At 45.4% G+C, this 18,294-nt stretch overlaps 1 protein-coding gene across 1 annotated transcript in view; it reads right to left on the bottom strand.

The window, feature by feature from the left end:
• Positions 1–18,294, bottom strand: part of LOC123725165 (leucine-rich repeat-containing protein 4C-like) — a 51,579-nt gene that overhangs the window by 5,638 nt on the left and 27,647 nt on the right. The window lies entirely within an intron of this gene.

Below are 18,294 nucleotides of genomic sequence, written 5' to 3'. Positions count from 1 at the left end.
GACAATATAACCAGTCAGTCAATTTCTCTCTTGTTGTATACTTCATTTTATAAATTGATTTGTCACAAAGTGCTGTAACAAACTAGTCAAAAAACGGACTGTTTTTTCAGTCTCAAAAAGTAGATGAATTTCACTTCTCACAATAAATGTTTTTAGAGGAGGACGTGTCTACCAGCTTAGAAATAACAACAGAGATGGTACTGGTGTTGAAACAATGTCTAATATTATTCTGATATAACAACAAACAGTGCATTCGGAAAGTATTCAGAACCCTTCTCTTTTTCCACATTTTGTTACGTTACAGCCTTATTCTAAAATTGATTAAATTATATTTTATCCTCATCAATCTATACACAATACCCTAAATGACAATGCAAAAACAGGTTTTAAGACATTTTTGCAAATGTATAAAAATAAAATTACAGAAATACCTTATTTACATAAGTATTCAAACTCTTAACTATGAGACTCAAAATCGAGCTCAGGTGCATCCTGTTTCCATTGATCATCCCTAAGATGTTTCTACAACTTGATTGGAGTCCATCTGTGGGAAATTGAATTGATTGGACATGATTTGCAAAGGCACACACATGACTGTATAAGGTCCCATAGATGGCAGTGCACGTCAAAGCAAGAACTAAGCCTTGAGGTCGAAGGAATTGTCCGTAGAGCTCCGAGACAGGATTGTGTAGAGGGACAGATCTGTAGAAGGGTACCAAAATATTTTTGCAGCATTGAAGGTCCCGAATAATACAGTGGCCTCCATCATTCATAAATGGAAGAAGTTTGGAACCACCAAGACTCTTCCTGGAAGAGCAATCGTGGAAGAAGGGCCTTGGTCAGGGAGGTGACCAAAAACCCAATTGTCACTCTGACAGAGCTCCAGAGTTCCTCTCTGGAGATGGGAGAACCTTCCAGAAGGACAACTATCTCTGCAGCACTCCACCAATCAGGCCTTTATGGTAGAGTTGCCAGACGGAAGCCACTCCTCAATAAAAGGCACATGGCAGCCCGCTAGGAGTTTGCCAAAAAGCACCGGAAGGACACAGACCATGATAAACAAGATTATCTGGTCTAAAGAAACCAAGATTGAACTCTTTGCCCAGAATCCCAAGCCTTCCATCTGGAAGAAACCTGACACCATCCCTACGGTGAAGCATGGTGGTGGCAGCATCATGCTGTGGGAATGTTTTTCAGAGGCAGGGACTGGGAGAGTATTCAGGATCGAGGGAAAGATGAACGAAGCAAAGTACATAGAGACCCTTGACGAAAACCTGATCCAGAGCGCTCAGGACCTCAGACATGGGCGAAGGTTCACCTTCCAATGGGATAACAACCCTAAGCACACAGCCAAGACAACACAGGAGTGGCTTTGGGACGAGTCTCTGAATGTCCTTGAGTGGCCCAGCCAGAGCCCGAACTTGAACCCGATCGAATATCTCTGGAAAGACCTGAAAATAGCTGTGCAGCGACGCTCCCCATCCAACCTGATAGAGCTTGAGATGATCTGCAGAGAAGAATGGGAGAAACTCCCCAAATACAGGTGTGCCAAGCTTGTAGCATCATACCAAAGAAGAATCAATGCTGTAATCGCTGCCAAAGGTGCTTCAACAAAGTACTGAGTACAGGGTCTGAATACTTATGTAAATGTAATATTTCCATTTTCTTTTTAAATTAAAATTGCAAAATTGTCTAAACTGTTTTTGCCATGTCGTCATGGGGTATTGTGTTTAGATTGATGAGGGAAAATAATATTTAATCAATTTTAGAATAATTCTGTAACGTAACAAATTGTGGAAAAAGTCAAGGGGTCCGAATACTTTCCGAACGCACTGTTTTCCACCATAACAAACTATGTCTAATATTCTCCTGATATAACAGCATCATTCACCATGAGAGAGTAAAATGTGTAATATAATAGATAGAGATGTAGAGGAAAATATATTAGCACATTCCGAACATGTTTCTACTCACAATACACAAGCGATACTCGTTATGTCAAATATAAAAGTGAACAAGGTTTTTCAAGGCCCTTAAACATTCTCATCTCTCCTCAGCTTTTCTAACTCAAGTCATATCAGCAATCGTCTCTTTCAGAGGGACCCAGAGGCAAAGAAAACGACTCTGTTTTGACAGGTGTTTTCTAAACGGTGAAAATTGTGAAGCGATGTGGAAATGCGTTTTCCAGCGTGGCCGAGTGGGTGATTTAATCAGTGGGAAATGAATCTCTAAATATGCCCCTGTGAAAGTGGTTAGCACCAGCAGAGATGCCACTCCAGAGTGGTGTGAGAAGCCCGCCAAGAGACACTTCCACTGGGGGCGTCAGACGGAATCAGGCCACGGCCTAGCAGGGGTTCGTTTTGTCAAGCCGGCATTACGCTACAACCACTCTGCATAGCAGCCTCATCGCTTTAATGGCTGATTGCAGGGAGGGAGGCCTATGGAAAAACACCAATAGTGACAAAAGCATTGACGCAGAATAGTTTCTGTTGGGTAACAATGTAGGTTGTTATGTTGATGCTATGGTGTTTTGTTAAGTGCATGTCAGACGGAATCAGGCAGGGGTTCGTTTTGTCAAGCTGGCATCATGCTACAACCACTCTGCATAGAACCTCATCGCTTTAATGGCTGGTTGCAGGGAGGGAGGCCTATGGAAAAACACCAATGGTGACTAAAGCATTGACTCAGAATAGTTTCTGTTAGGTAATAATATACAGGTAACTGACAAAATAAAATAAACAACCAACATGAAGTGTCTTCAAATAATAGGGAGTTGGGCCACCACGAGCTGCCAGAACAGCTTCAATGCACAGTGGCATAGATTCTACAAGTGTCTGGAACTTTATTGGAGGGATGCGACACCATTCCTCGAGAACTTCCATCATTTGGTGTTTTGTTGATGGTGGTGGAAAATGCTGTTTCAGATGCCTCTCCAGAATCTCCCATACGTGTTCAATTGGGTTGAGATCTGGTGACTGAAACGGCCATGGAATATGGTTTACATAATTTTCATGCTCATCAAACCACCCTCAAACCACCCTCCCCTGTTTTCAATACTCCAGCACCCTCCCCTGTTTTCAATACTCCAGCACCCTCCCCTGTTTTCAATACTCCAGCATCCTCCCGTTTTCAATACTCCAGCAACCTCCCCTGTTTTCAATACTCCAGCATCCTCCCGTTTTCAATACTCCAGCACCCTCCCCTGTTTTCAATACTCCAGCACCCTCCCCTGTTTTCAATACTCCAGCATCCTCCCGTTTTCAATACTCCAGCATCCTCCCGTTTTCAATACTCCAGCACCCTCCCTTGTTTTCAATACTCCAGCACCCTCCCCTGTTTTCAATACTCCAGCACCCTCCCCTGTTTTCAATACTCCAGCACCCTCCCCTGTTTTCAATACTCCAGCACCCTCCCGTTTTCAATACTCCAGCACCCTCCCCTGTTTTCAATACTCCAGCACCCTCCCCTGTTTTTAATACTCCAGCACCCTCCCCTGTTTTGTTTTCAATACTCCAGCACCCTCCCCTGTTTTCAATACTCCAGCATCCTCCCCTGTTTTCAATACTCCAGCACCCTCCCCTGTTTTCAATACTCCAGCACCCTCCCCTGTTTTCAATACTCCAGCACCCTCCTGTTTTCAATACTCCAGCAACCTCCCCTGTTTTCAATACTCCAGCATCCTCCTGTTTTCAATACTCCAGCACTCTCCCCTGTTTTCAATACTCCAGCACCCTCCCCTGTTTTCAATACTCCAGCACCCTCCCCTGTTTTCAATACTCCAGCACCCTCCCCTGTTTTCAATACTCCAGCACCCTCCCCTGTTTTCAATACTCCAGCATCCTCCCGTTTTCAATACTCCAGCACCCTCCCGTTTTCAATACTCCAGCACCCTCCCGTTTTCAATACTCCAGCACCCTCCCGTTTTCAATACTCCAGCACCCTCCCGTTTTCAATACTCCAGCACCCTCCCGTTTTCAATACTCCAGCACCCTCCCGTTTTCAATACTCCAGCACCCTCCCCTGTTTTCAATACTCCAGCACCCTCCCCTGTTTTCAATACTCCAGCACCCTCCCCTGTTTTCAATACTCCAGCACCGTCTCCTTGTGAGGATAACGACACTGGTCCTTTTCAAAAATGTTTTGTGAGATTAGTAAACACATTGGGAGGGATCGTAGACATTCCTCCATATAGAATCTTTCCAGATCTTTGATATCCTTCGTCTGCGCTTTACGGACTGCCCTGTTCAATTCAAACCAAGGTTTTCAATCGGGTTCAAGTCCGAAGACTGAGACGGCCATTGCAAAATGTTGATTTTGTGGTCAATAAGCAATTTCTTTGTGGATTTTGATGTGTGCTTGGGGTTATTGTCTTGCTGGAAGATTCACTTGCGGCCAAGTTTCAGCCTCCTGGCAGAGGCAACCAGGTTGTTGGCTAAAAAGTCCTGGTACTTGGTAAATGTCTGTATGGACCTCGCGTTGTGCATGGGGGCATTGTCATGCTGAAACAGGAAAGGACATTACCCAAACTGTAGCCACAAAGTTGAAAGCACAGAATCGTCTAGAATGTCATTCATTGTATGCTGTAGCGTTAAGACTTCCCTTCACTGGAACTAAGGGGGCTAGCTCAAACCATGAAAAACAGCTCCAGACCATTATTCCTCTTCCACCAAACGTTACAGTTGGCATTATGCATTGGGGCAGGTAGCGTTCTTCTGGCATCCGCCAAACACAGATTTGTCCGTCGGACTGCTAGATGGTGAGGCGTGAGTCATCATTCCAGAGAACGCGTTTCCACTGCTCCAGTGAGCTTTATACCACTCCAGCCATGGATACCCATTTCATGAAGCTCCTGACCAATGTTCCGTCTGAAAGACTGCCTCGCAGAAATATCAGCCCACAGAGAGAAGCACGAGACTGAACTACACTCAACTTTCTAGAGCAGTGGTCACCGACTGGTCGATCGCGATCAACTGGTCGATCTCCAAGGCATTCCTAGTTGATCGCCAAACATTTCTGTAGAAAACTAAACCATAAAGCCTTGTGTTCCAATATTTGTAATTAGTCTCGGGCTGAAGGTACAAACTCTGTCTTCCTGGCAGGCCCAGGGAGCAAATCAAGTGCACTATAGGCCTACCGCTGGCCAATGGGATGGCTCAGATGACCATATCTGTAGTAACGTATCAGGCAGAAAAGAAAGCTACAGCAGAGTTGATACTGTGAGACTTCAACATGTTTTAAACCATCTAGAAACTGTCAATGAATACAGCAAAGAGCTGCTGTTTTTATGACTGAGTTCATGTTTAACTTCTTACTCAGCACTGTCAACACTTTGTATTCAACACTTTTATAAGCCCTAAAATGTGTGTTCTTCCTATTTCCACTCAGCGCTACAACAAGCAGGGCAGCAGTAATGAACGGGTAGGAAAGTGTATCTATAGGCTTGCGTTGTTGTTATTATTAGCAGCTTGGGTCTTTTTTAATATCCAGGAATATTTCACTTTCTCTGTTCATAGGAGTAACAACATGAATTTGTGCACGAGGCAGAAATAATGCGGTGAGACTCCAGTTTTGCCATCAGCTGGAACACGGTGTCTCTTTTTGGTCCGTGTCAGTGGAGGAAAGGGAGAGAGGAGGGATGTTGAGAGACGGACCCTCAGTCTGCTCTTCTCTCCCTCCGCTGAGACTGACCATCGGATGCAGGCACCATCAGCCCAGTGAAATAAAAAAAGCTAATTGTTTAAATGTATGCTTACTCAGCTATTTTTTATTTATCTATTTATTTATTTATTTTTTACCTTTATTTAACTAGGCAAGTCAGTTAAGAACAAATTCTTATTTTCAATGATGGCCTAGGAACAGTGGGTTAACTGCCTTGTTCAGGGGCAGAACAACAGATTTGTACCTTGTCAGCTCGGGGATTCGATCTTGCAACCTTTCGGTTACTAGTCCAATGGTCTAACCACTAGGCAAGCTATGCCTCCCAAGTAATACAACAAACATATGTATTACTAGTGTGATCATATAGCCTTCAATATAATCCAAATATAATTTAAAAAAAAATAGCCCGAACAACAATTCATTGGCAGGGCAATTCAAGCAAAGCCAGTATGCAGTGATAATGTATTGGGCCTATAGTTTACTGCACAAACCTCATTGCTACAATACTGTTTATTGGTTAATGTGCATAGGCTTACGACTTGTTTTTTAATATATATTTTTAGTGTACTTTTCACCGCTATCCAATTGGTAGTTACAGTCTTGTCCCATTGCTGCAACTCCCCTACGGACTCGGGAGAGGCGAAGGTCAAGAGACATACGTCCCATGAAACATGACCCTGCCAAGCCGCACTGCTTCTTGGCACACTGGTCGCTTAACCCGGAAACAATGTACAGTGAGTGGAAGTCAGCTTGCAAGTGCCCGGCCCGCCACAAGGAGTCACTAGAGCACGATGTGACCAGGGAAATCCCAGCCAACCAACCCCTCCCATAACCACGACGACGCTGGGCCAATTGTGCACCGCCTCATGGATCTCCTGGTTGACACAGCCTGGGATTGAACCTGGGTCTGTAGTGACACCTCAAGCACTGTAATGCAGTACCTTAGACCACTGCACCACTTGGGAGGCTTATGTTTTTTAAGTCACGTAAAAAAAAATCTAAGCGGTAGTTCTCGGCTTGCATTTTGACTCAGAAAGTGATCTTTCTGGTTGGTGGTGGTTGGTGACCACTGTTCTAGAGTTTTTCCTGTTAACACTATCATTTCCTTTTACTGTTGCAATTGTGATCGAAACAACGCAATATTAGCCACTTTCAATGCAACATACCGAAACAAAACAAACTATGCAAGAGATTTTGTTGTAGGCAGAACGTATCGGAGTAGGATTCTGTTACATTGACACGCACTACTCAACCTATACTCTTCACAGACCAGTGCGGCATAAACAATCAGAGCTGCAGTAGGCCTATATGCAAATAGACCATTGCCATATATGAATCTGTGCCATTTATTTTGAACTGGACTGTGTTTACAGCATGAGCAGTCATGAGTAGATGCTCTTTTTTTGCCTGATCAACACAAGAGCTGAATGTAGCCATAACTGCACATTTTGTTGATATCCTTTGCTAGTTAGTGAGTTATTAGCCCAAGTATAGATCATTTGAAGTCAGCAATAGGGGAGTGATTGCTTCCTACAATAGCACAAAATGTATACATTTCTAGACATATTTGAAATGTGAGTCAGGTAAAGAGCTTATTTTGACTTAAAGGGGCAGTGTTGCATTTTGAGACAGGCTCGAATAAGCTAAGTGGCCAATAGGCAGTGGGTAGCATCATTTGTCTGATTCTCTCTAATAATGGTATGAGAATAATAATGTATTTGATTTTGTAAAAGGGTTTCTTGCATCGAACAACAGAAGTTTACCTTATATCTTTATTGACGTTTTATTTTAGTATTTGCACTGACTCTATGCACACTCACAGGGCCCTACACACTCACACACACACTGTCACTCCAACACACACACAAACACTCACTCCATCATTTTCTCACTCACACATAATATGCACATACATTTACACTGACTCTACGCACACCCACTCACATACAAGCTGCTGCTACTGAAGGACAAGTTGATAAACAGGTTAATGTCAAGCCTGCAGGTTTTTCATAAGTCTCATGGAAGGTAGGCCTACATTGAACACCACACATTGGGTGCTACTGTAGGCTGAATGATAGAACAGCTATTTCCATGTTAAAATGTTATGGGATTCATTTTCTCAATTGTTTTTGATGGTAGGCTACTCTGGTAGGCCTGCATTATGATCAAATAGCCACAGTAGCCTACATGGCTACATGGCTACTGTAACATAAAGTGGGGACAGCGTTTACTGTGTTCACAGTAAACGCTAGCTAGAAGTTTGCTCTCAGCAGACCTGAAATTTGCTCAGTGCTGGAAAGAATTAGAGGGAACATTGCTCCCGACAAACAGTTATTGTGCTGAAGTTGCTTCCAGAAATAGTTTGGAAATCAGTAGTAAGTGTTGCAACCCAGGACAGACGATTTTTACGCACTACGTGCTTCAGCACTCGGCGGTCCCGGTCTGTGAGCTTGTGTGGCCTACCACTTCACAGCTTAGCCGTTGTTGCTTCTAGACATTTCCACTTCCTAATAACAGCACTTACAGTTGACCAGGGTAGTTCTAGCAGGGCAGAAATGTGATAAACTGACTTGTTGGAAAGGTGGCATCCTATGACGTGCCACGTTGAAAGTCACTGAGCTCTTCAGCACAGGCCATTCAACTTCCAATTTTCTGTCTATGGAGATTGCATGGCTGTGTGCTCGATTTTATACACTGTCAGCAACAGGTGTAGTTGAATCCACATACTTTTGGCCATGTAGTATAGCTCAGTGTTTGTATAATTTATTTCATAAAGTCTATCTTTTATCATCTTTATCCAAGGGATCCAATCATTTTGGACTCCACTGTATATTTCCGTGCATGAAAACAGTGAATCCCTTGAAAGCTCTCACACTCACAATTTTTCTAATAATGAATTAAAAAACACTGAACATTTAGCTAGGAACAGGTGTTTTTTTATGCTTGTCGTGTCGGGAGGTAAGGTGATCTATTTTAAGACGCTGTGATGAAAGTACATGGTCTAATAGAGAAGTGCTCTCTTCATTTGATCACTGTGTTGTCACAGAGAATTTTCCTGGGCAACAGGAAATGCAAATTCCAGATTTAAAAAGGGCTTCTAAAGTTTGTAATTTCCACTTTAAAGTATCAGACTTTATTTATCCTAACTAAAAATGTGTCAACCCTTACAAAAGTATCCCTGAATTATAATCCACATAACAACTGCTATTTCCTGTTGATGCAGGATTATTTTCCTGCTGTGAGAAACTGGTTAAATTGAGATAGTACATCTGTGTACATCTACAGTCAAGGTATTCACTTGTGTGCTTGATTTTAATTACAGACCTACATATAGTACTTGTTTGGCATAGCAAGCAAGGTCAAAAGTTCAGCAATGTAATCAATGTGAAACCCAAAACATTACTGAGAGACCATACAGTACATGATCTCAGACTGTAGACCAGGGATCAACTAGATTCAGCCCGCGGGCCGTCAGTACATGATCTCAGACTGTAGACGAGGGATCAACTAGATTCAGCCCGCGGACCGTCAGTACATGATCTCAGACTGTAGACCAGGGATCAACTAGATTCAGTTAGGGAACCCTGCTGTAGACAAGTAGCGGAATGTACTCATGATCATGACATGTATACAAGAGATCTATTTTAAGATGTTGTGATCACAAGAGCATAAAAAAGGAGCAATCAGCTCTCATATGCGTGAATAATATAATGTGATTGTCTGATTGAGACTAATTTGACGCATGAAACAAGATAAGCAATGTGCCACATTAGTGTCCGTACACAATGCCAACAATGATTGAAATAATGACGTGTTTTGCGTAATCATGTATTTTAACCTTTATTCGAAGCATTTTCATCAAACTGTCCCCTTTTTGTTTTATGTCAGATAGTGCAACACAATCCTCAGACAATGGATTTCATTTTTGATGTAATTCTCATTCTGGATAAGGCTTAAAATACAGGATAACATCTTGCTATTTTACACGATTGAACAAAAATAAACACAGGACCCTAGATGGATTGGGTAAAACACAGGACTCTAGATGGATTGGGTAAAACACAGGACTCTAGATGGATTGGGTAAAACACAGGACTCTAGATGGATTGGGTACAACACAGGACTCTAGATGGATTGGGTAAAACACAGGACCCTAGATGGATTGGGTAAAACACAGGACTCTAGATGGATTGGTTAAAACACAGGACCCTAGATGGATTGGGTAAAACACAGGACTCTAGATGGATTGGTTAAAACACAGGACTCTAGATGGATTGGGTAAAACACAGGACTCTAGATGGATTGGGTAAAACACAGGACCCTAGATGGATTGGGTAAAACACAGGACTCTAGATGGATTGGGTAAAACACAGGACTCTAGATGGATTGGTTAAAACAAGTGACATCAATAAGAGCTTTCACCTGGTGAGTCTGTCATGGAAAAAGCATGTGTTCCTAATGTTTTGTCCACTCAGTGTATACTATGGTCTAATTTTCATTCAGGTGTAAGTACACTAGACACACAGTCCTCTTGTCTCGATGCTAATGATAGACATACATGCTTTATCAGACAATACCTTCCCTGTTTCTACTATGTAGTAAGACCCGGTCAGCTAATACAAAACCTAATGCACCAAATCAATCATGTTTTGCATTTCATTTCACAAGGAATGGAGGAGAAGCTGAAATGGGCTCAGACATGGATGGAAGTGTGGGATGTGTCATGGTAACTGGACCGGTGAGTGGGTAGTATTCAGAGTGATGCAGTGCTCTGATGTCAAGCAGTGTTGTGATAGGGGCCTCAGGGTTACTGTGTGGTCCGCACTACAAAACCCATTTTGGTCCTTTTTTATTCTTTCTGACCCACCAGTCTCCTAAATATAGACATCAGTAAGAGGTTGGATCTGTGCTTTAAGCTTGTAATATCAAAATACATTTGAACGTCTTGAACATTCACTAAAGAGCACTACGTGAGCATCTGTTAGGGAAATTCTTTAGATTAAAATACCGTACCCGTTGCCCTTGCAGTCTGATACATTACAAATTAAAATTACAAATAATTTACCTTTATGTGCTTCTCACTGCTTCATAGAACTAGGTTAAGGGTGCTGTTTATGGTTGCTTTGTCGATCCACATCATAAAGGACATCATTTTCACATTTTGTACATTATAGAACTAGGTTAAGTGTTTTGTTTGCAGTTGCTTCTAGTGGTATTGTATCCATATCATAAACAACATACTTTTCAGATTTTGTATATTATAGAACTAGGTTAAGCGTTTTTGTTTGCAGTTGCTTCCAGTGGTGTTGTATCCAAATCATAAAAGCACCTATTTTTCCAATTGTAGAAGAACAGATAAGGTTGGGGCCTGAGGCTTAGGGTTGACATCCTGGATATCTGTCAAAAGGGACCCTCTAGCGAAGATAGCAACCAAGAATGTTGCAGCCGATTTCAACTTAATGGGTTAACTAAGAGTGTGGGTTCCCTAAACGTGTAGGAGGATAAACTGGATTGGATTACCGTGTAATCTGTTTCAAGATTGAAATTATACAGAATATTCCTTAAAACACCCTACAAACCATTTTTATCAGTCTCACAGTGAGTAACGTAATCTTTGTGGAGGGTTTAGTGTGTGAAACCTATTCTATAACAAGTGGGAAACGCATTATCTGGGCTATGTTGGAGTAGCACTCTCTCAGACAGGGACAGCCATGGGTATGGGGACAAGTGGATAATAGAAAACAGTTTTCTGGAGTTCAGGGGAGGCTGGTGGGAGGAGCTATAGGAGGATGGGCTCATTGTAATAGCTGGAATGGAACGGAGTCAAACGTGGTTTCCATATGTTTGATGTGTCTGATACAGTTCCATTGATTCCATTCCAGCCATTACAATGAGCCTGTCCTCCTATTGCTCCTCCCACCAGCCTCCTCTGCTGAAGTTATCGCATGGTTGCCAAGAGCGTCTGTGGAATGAAGTGACCCCAAAAAATATGGTTCAACACATGTAGGATCCATACTATAACGCTGACCAAGAGAGTGTCTCTATCAATCTGAATGTTTACGGCACAACAACATCGTTCCCAAGCTCCAGCAAATTAGGATACTGGAGGATCTTTCATTAGGGAACATTCACTTTATAATACATTTCATGAATAAGCATAAACAAACTACAGTATATTCCATCTTTAACTTGATGTTCACCAACAAAAACACAGGGTTCACACCCAGCAACTCTCCAGGAACAGAGAGTAGACCAGTGTGCTAGTTAAATCACCCAGCAACTCTCCAGGACCGGAGAGTACACCAGTGTGCTAGTTAAATCACCCAGCAACTCTCCAGGAACAGAGAGTAGACCAGTGTGCTAGTTAAATCACCCAGCAACTCTCCAGGACCGGAGAGTAGACCAGTGTGCTAGTTAAATCACCCAGCAACTCTCCAGGAACAGAGAGTAGACCAGTGTGCTAGTTAAATCACCCAGCAACTCTCCAGGACCGGAGAGTAGACCAGTGTGCTAGTTAAATCAGCCAGCAATTCTCCAGGAACGGAGAGTAGACCAGTGTGCTAGTTAAATCACCCAGCAACTCTCCAGGACCGGAGAGTAGACCAGTGTGCTAGTTAAATCACCCAGCAACTCTCCAGGACAGGAGAGTAGACCAGTGTGCTAGTTAAATCACCCAGCAACTCTCCAGGACCGGAGAGTAGAACAGTGTGCTAGTTAAATCACCCAGCAACTCTCCAGGAACAGAGAGTAGACCAGTGTGCTAGTTAAATCACCCAGCAACTCTCCAGGAACAGAGAGTAGACCAGTGTGCTAGTTAAATCACCCAGCAACTCTCCAGGAACAGAGAGTAGACCAGTGTGCTAGTTAAATCACCCAGCAACTCTCCAGGACCGGAGAGTAGACCAGTGTGCTAGTTAAATCACCCAGCAACTCTCCAGGAACAGAGAGTAGACCAGTGTGCTAGTTAAATCACCCAGCAACTCTCCAGGACCGGAGAGCAGACCAGTGTGCTAGTTACATCACCCAGCAACTCTCCAGGACCGGAGAGTAGACCAGTGTGCTAGTTAAATCACCCAGCAACTCTCCAGGACCGGAGAGTAGACCAGTGTGCTAGTTAAATCACCCAGCAACTCTCCAGGAACAGAGAGTAGACCAGTGTGCTAGTTAAATCACCCAGAAACTCTCCAGGACCGGAGAGTAGACCAGTGTGCTAGTTAAATCACCCAGCAACTCTCCAGGACCGGAGAGCAGACCAGTGTGCTAGTTAAATCACCCAGCAACTCTCCAGGACCGGAGAGTAGACCAGTGTGCTAGTTAAATCACCCAGCAACTCTCCAGGAACAGAGAGTAGACCAGTGTGCTAGTTAAATCACCCAGAAACTCTCCAGGACCGGAGAGTAGACCAGTGTGCTAGTTAAATCACCCAGCAACTCTCCAGGACCGGAGAGCAGACCAGTGTGCTAGTTACATCACCCAGCAACTCTCCAGGACCGGAGAGTAGACCAGTGTGCTAGTTAAATCACCCAGCAACTCTCCAGGACCGGAGAGTAGACCAGTGTGCTAGTTAAATCACCCAGCAACTCTCCAGGACCGGAGAGTAGACCAGTGTGCTAGTTAAATCACCCAGCAACTCTCCAGGAACGGAGAGTAGACCAGTGTGCTAGTTAAATCACCCAGCAACTCTCCAGGAACGGAGAGTAGACCAGTGTGCTAGTTAAATCACCCAGCAACTCTCCAGGAACGGAGAGTAGACCAGTGTGCTAGTTAAATCACCCAGCAACTCTCCAGGAACAGAGAGTAGACCAGTGTGCTAGCTAAATCACCCAGCAACTCTCCAGGACCGGAGAGCAGACCAGTGTGCTAGTTAAATCACCCAGCAACTCTCCAGGACCGGAGAGTAGACCAGTGTGCTAGTTAAATCACCCAGCAACTCTCCAGGACCGGAGAGCAGACCAGTGTGCTAGTTAAATCACCCAGCAACTCTCCAGGACCGGAGAGTAGACCAGTGTGCTAGTTAAATCACCCAGCAACTCTCCAGGAACGGAGAGTAGACCAGTGTGCTAGTTAAATCACCCAGCAACTCTCCAGGAACGGAGAGTAGACCAGTGTGCTAGTTAAATCACCCAGAAACTCTCCAGGACCGGAGAGTAGACCAGTGTGCTAGTTAAATCACCCAGCAACTCTCCAGGACCGGAGAGCAGACCAGTGTGCTAGTTACATCACCCAGCAACTCTCCAGGACCGGAGAGTAGACCAGTGTGCTAGTTAAATCACCCAGCAACTCTCCAGGACCGGAGAGTAGACCAGTGTGCTAGTTAAATCACCCAGCAACTCTCCAGGACCGGAGAGTAGACCAGTGTGCTAGTTAAATCACCCAGCAACTCTCCAGGACCGGAGAGTAGACCAGTGTGCTAGTTAAATCACCCAGCAACTCTCCAGGACCGGAGAGTAGACCAGTGTGCTAGTTAAATCACCCAGCAACTCTCCAGGAACGGAGAGTAGACCAGTGTGCTAGTTAAATCACCCAGCAACTCTCCAGGAACGGAGAGTAGACCAGTGTGCTAGTTAAATCACCCAGCAACTCTCCAGGAACAGAGAGTAGACCAGTGTGCTAGTTAAATCACCCAGCAACTCTCCAGGACCGGAGAGTAGACCAGTGTGCTAGCTAAATCACCCAGCAACTCTCCAGGACCGGAGAGCAGACCAGTGTGCTAGTTAAATCACCCAGCAACTCTCCAGGACCGGAGAGTAGACCAGTGTGCTAGTTAAATCACCCAGCAACTCTCCAGGAACGGAGAGTAGACCAGTGTGCTAGTTACATCACCCAGCAACTCTCCAGGAATGGAGAGTAGACCAGTGTGCTAGTTAAATCACCCAGCAACTCTCCAGGACCGGAGAGTAGACCAGTGTGCTAGTTAAATCACCCAGCAACTCTCCAGGAACAGAGAGTAGACCAGTGTGCTAGTTAAATCACCCAGCAACTCTCCAGGACCGGAGAGCAGACCAGTGTGCTAGTTACATCACCCAGCAACTCTCCAGGACCGGAGAGTAGACCAGTGTGCTAGTTAAATCACCCAGCAACTCTCCAGGACCGGAGAGTAGACCAGTGTGCTAGTTAAATCACCCAGCAACTCTCCAGGAACAGAGAGTAGACCAGTGTGCTAGTTAAATCACCCAGAAACTCTCCAGGACCGGAGAGTAGACCAGTGTGCTAGTTAAATCACCCAGCAACTCTCCAGGACCGGAGAGCAGACCAGTGTGCTAGTTAAATCACCCAGCAACTCTCCAGGACCGGAGAGTAGACCAGTGTGCTAGTTAAATCACCCAGCAACTCTCCAGGACCGGAGAGTAGACCAGTGTGCTAGTTAAATCACCCAGCAACTCTCCAGGAACGGAGAGTAGACCAGTGTGCTAGTTAAATCACCCAGCAACTCTCCAGGAACGGAGAGTAGACCAGTGTGCTAGTTAAATCACCCAGCAACTCTCCAGGAACAGAGAGTAGACCAGTGTGCTAGTTAAATCACCCAGCAACTCTCCAGGACCGGAGAGTAGACCAGTGTGCTAGCTAAATCACCCAGCAACTCTCCAGGACCGGAGAGCAGACCAGTGTGCTAGTTAAATCACCCAGCAACTCTCCAGGACCGGAGAGTAGACCAGTGTGCTAGTTAAATCACCCAGCAACTCTCCAGGAACGGAGAGTAGACCAGTGTGCTAGTTAAATCACCCAGCAACTCTCCAGGAATGGAGAGTAGACCAGTGTGCTAGTTAAATCACCCAGCAACTCTCCAGGAACAGAGAGTAGACCAGTGTGCTAGTTAAATCACCCAGCAACTCTCCAGGACCGGAGAGTAGACCAGTGTGCTAGTTAAATCACCCAGCAACTCTCCAGGAACAGAGAGTAGACCAGTGTGCTAGTTAAATCACCCAGCAACTCTCCAGGACCGGAGAGTAGACCAGTGTGCTAGTTAAATCACCCAGCAACTCTCCAGGAACAGAGAGTAGACCAGTGTGCTAGTTAAATAACCCAGCAACTCTCCAGGACCGGAGAGTAGACCAGTGTGCTAGTTAAATCACCCAGCAACTCTCCAGGAACAGAGAGTAGACCAGTGTGCTAGTTAAATCACCCAGCAACTCTCCAGGACCGGAGAGTAGACCAGTGTGCTAGTTAAATCACCCAGCAACTCTCCAGGACCGGAGAGTAGACCAGTGTGCTAGTTAAATCACCCAGCAACTCTCCAGGACCGGAGAGTAGACCAGTGTGCTAGTTAAATCACCCAGCAACTCTCCAGGAACAGAGAGTAGACCAGTGTGCTAGTTAAATCACCCAGCAACTCTCCAGGACCGGAGAGTAGACCAGTGTGCTAGTTAAATCACCCAGCAACTCTCCAGGAACAGAGAGTAGACCAGTGTGCTAGTTAAATCACCCAGCAACTCTCCAGGACCGGAGAGTAGACCAGTGTGCTAGTTAAATCACCCAGCAACTCTCCAGGACCGGAGAGTAGACCAGTGTGCTAGTTAAATCACCCAGCAACTCTCCAGGAACAGAGAGTAGACCAGTGTGCTAGTTAAATCACCCAGCAACTCTCCAGGACCGGAGAGCAGACCAGTGTGCTAGTTAAATCACCCAGCAACTCTCCAGGACCGGAGAGTAGACCAGTGTGCTAGTTAAATCACCCAGCAACTCTCCAGGACCGGAGAGTAGACCAGTGTGCTAGTTAAATCACCCAGCAACTCTCCAGGAACGGAGAGTAGACCAGTGTGCTAGTTAAATCACCCAGCAACTCTCCAGGAACGGAGAGTAGACCAGTGTGCTAGTTAAATCACCCAGCAACTCTCCAGGAACAGAGAGTAGACCAGTGTGCTAGTTAAATCACCCAGCAACTCTCCAGGACCGGAGAGTAGACCAGTGTGCTAGCTAAATCACCCAGCAACTCTCCAGGACCGGAGAGCAGACCAGTGTGCTAGTTAAATCACCCAGCAACTCTCCAGGACCGGAGAGTAGACCAGTGTGCTAGTTAAATCACCCAGCAACTCTCCAGGAACGGAGAGTAGACCAGTGTGCTAGTTAAATCACCCAGCAACTCTCCAGGAACGGAGAGTAGACCAGTGTGCTAGTTAAATCACCCAGCAACTCTCCAGGAACAGAGAGTAGACCAGTGTGCTAGTTAAATCACCCAGCAACTCTCCAGGACCGGAGAGTAGACCAGTGTGCTAGCTAAATCACCCAGCAACTCTCCAGGACCGGAGAGCAGACCAGTGTGCTAGTTAAATCACCCAGCAACTCTCCAGGACCGGAGAGTAGACCAGTGTGCTAGTTAAATCACCCAGCAACTCTCCAGGAACGGAGAGTAGACCAGTGTGCTAGTTAAATCACCCAGCAACTCTCCAGGAATGGAGAGTAGACCAGTGTGCTAGTTAAATCACCCAGCAACTCTCCAGGAACAGAGAGTAGACCAGTGTGCTAGTTAAATCACCCAGCAACTCTCCAGGACCGGAGAGTAGACCAGTGTGCTAGTTAAATCACCCAGCAACTCTCCAGGAACAGAGAGTAGACCAGTGTGCTAGTTAAATCACCCAGCAACTCTCCAGGACCGGAGAGTAGACCAGTGTGCTAGTTAAATCACCCAGCAACTCTCCAGGAACAGAGAGTAGACCAGTGTGCTAGTTAAATAACCCAGCAACTCTCCAGGACCGGAGAGTAGACCAGTGTGCTAGTTAAATCACCCAGCAACTCTCCAGGAACAGAGAGTAGACCAGTGTGCTAGTTAAATCACCCAGCAACTCTCCAGGACCGGAGAGTAGACCAGTGTGCTAGTTAAATCACCCAGCAACTCTCCAGGACCGGAGAGTAGACCAGTGTGCTAGTTAAATCACCCAGCAACTCTCCAGGACCGGAGAGTAGACCAGTGTGCTAGTTAAATCACCCAGCAACTCTCCAGGAACAGAGAGTAGACCAGTGTGCTAGTTAAATCACCCAGCAACTCTCCAGGACCGGAGAGTAGACCAGTGTGCTAGTTAAATCACCCAGCAACTCTCCAGGAACAGAGAGTAGACCAGTGTGCTAGTTAAATCACCCAGCAACTCTCCAGGACCGGAGAGTAGACCAGTGTGCTAGTTAAATCACCCAGCAACTCTCCAGGACCGGAGAGTAGACCAGTGTGCTAGTTAAATCACCCAGCAACTCTCCAGGAACAGAGAGTAGACCAGTGTGCTAGTTAAATCACCCAGCAACTCTCCAGGACCGGAGAGCAGACCAGTGTGCTAGTTAAATCACCCAGCAACTCTCCAGGACCGGAGAGTAGACCAGTGTGCTAGTTAAATCACCCAGCAACTCTCCAGGACCGGAGAGTAGACCAGTGTGCTAGTTAAATCACCCAGCAACTCTCCAGGAACGGAGAGTAGACCAGTGTGCTAGTTAAATCACCCAGCAACTCTCCAGGAACGGAGAGTAGACCAGTGTGCTAGTTAAATCACCCAGCAACTCTCCAGGAACAGAGAGTAGACCAGTGTGCTAGTTAAATCACCCAGCAACTCTCCAGGACCGGAGAGTAGACCAGTGTGCTAGCTAAATCACCCAGCAACTCTCCAGGACCGGAGAGCAGACCAGTGTGCTAGTTAAATCACCCAGCAACTCTCC

Source organism: Salmo salar, chromosome 11 (genome assembly GCF_965601325.2).
Source record: "Salmo salar chromosome 11, fSalSal1, whole genome shotgun sequence".
NCBI lineage: Eukaryota > Metazoa > Chordata > Actinopteri > Salmoniformes > Salmonidae > Salmo > Salmo salar.
The sequence above is the reverse complement of the archived record's forward strand: the minus strand, read 5'-3'. Positions and strand labels throughout refer to the sequence as shown.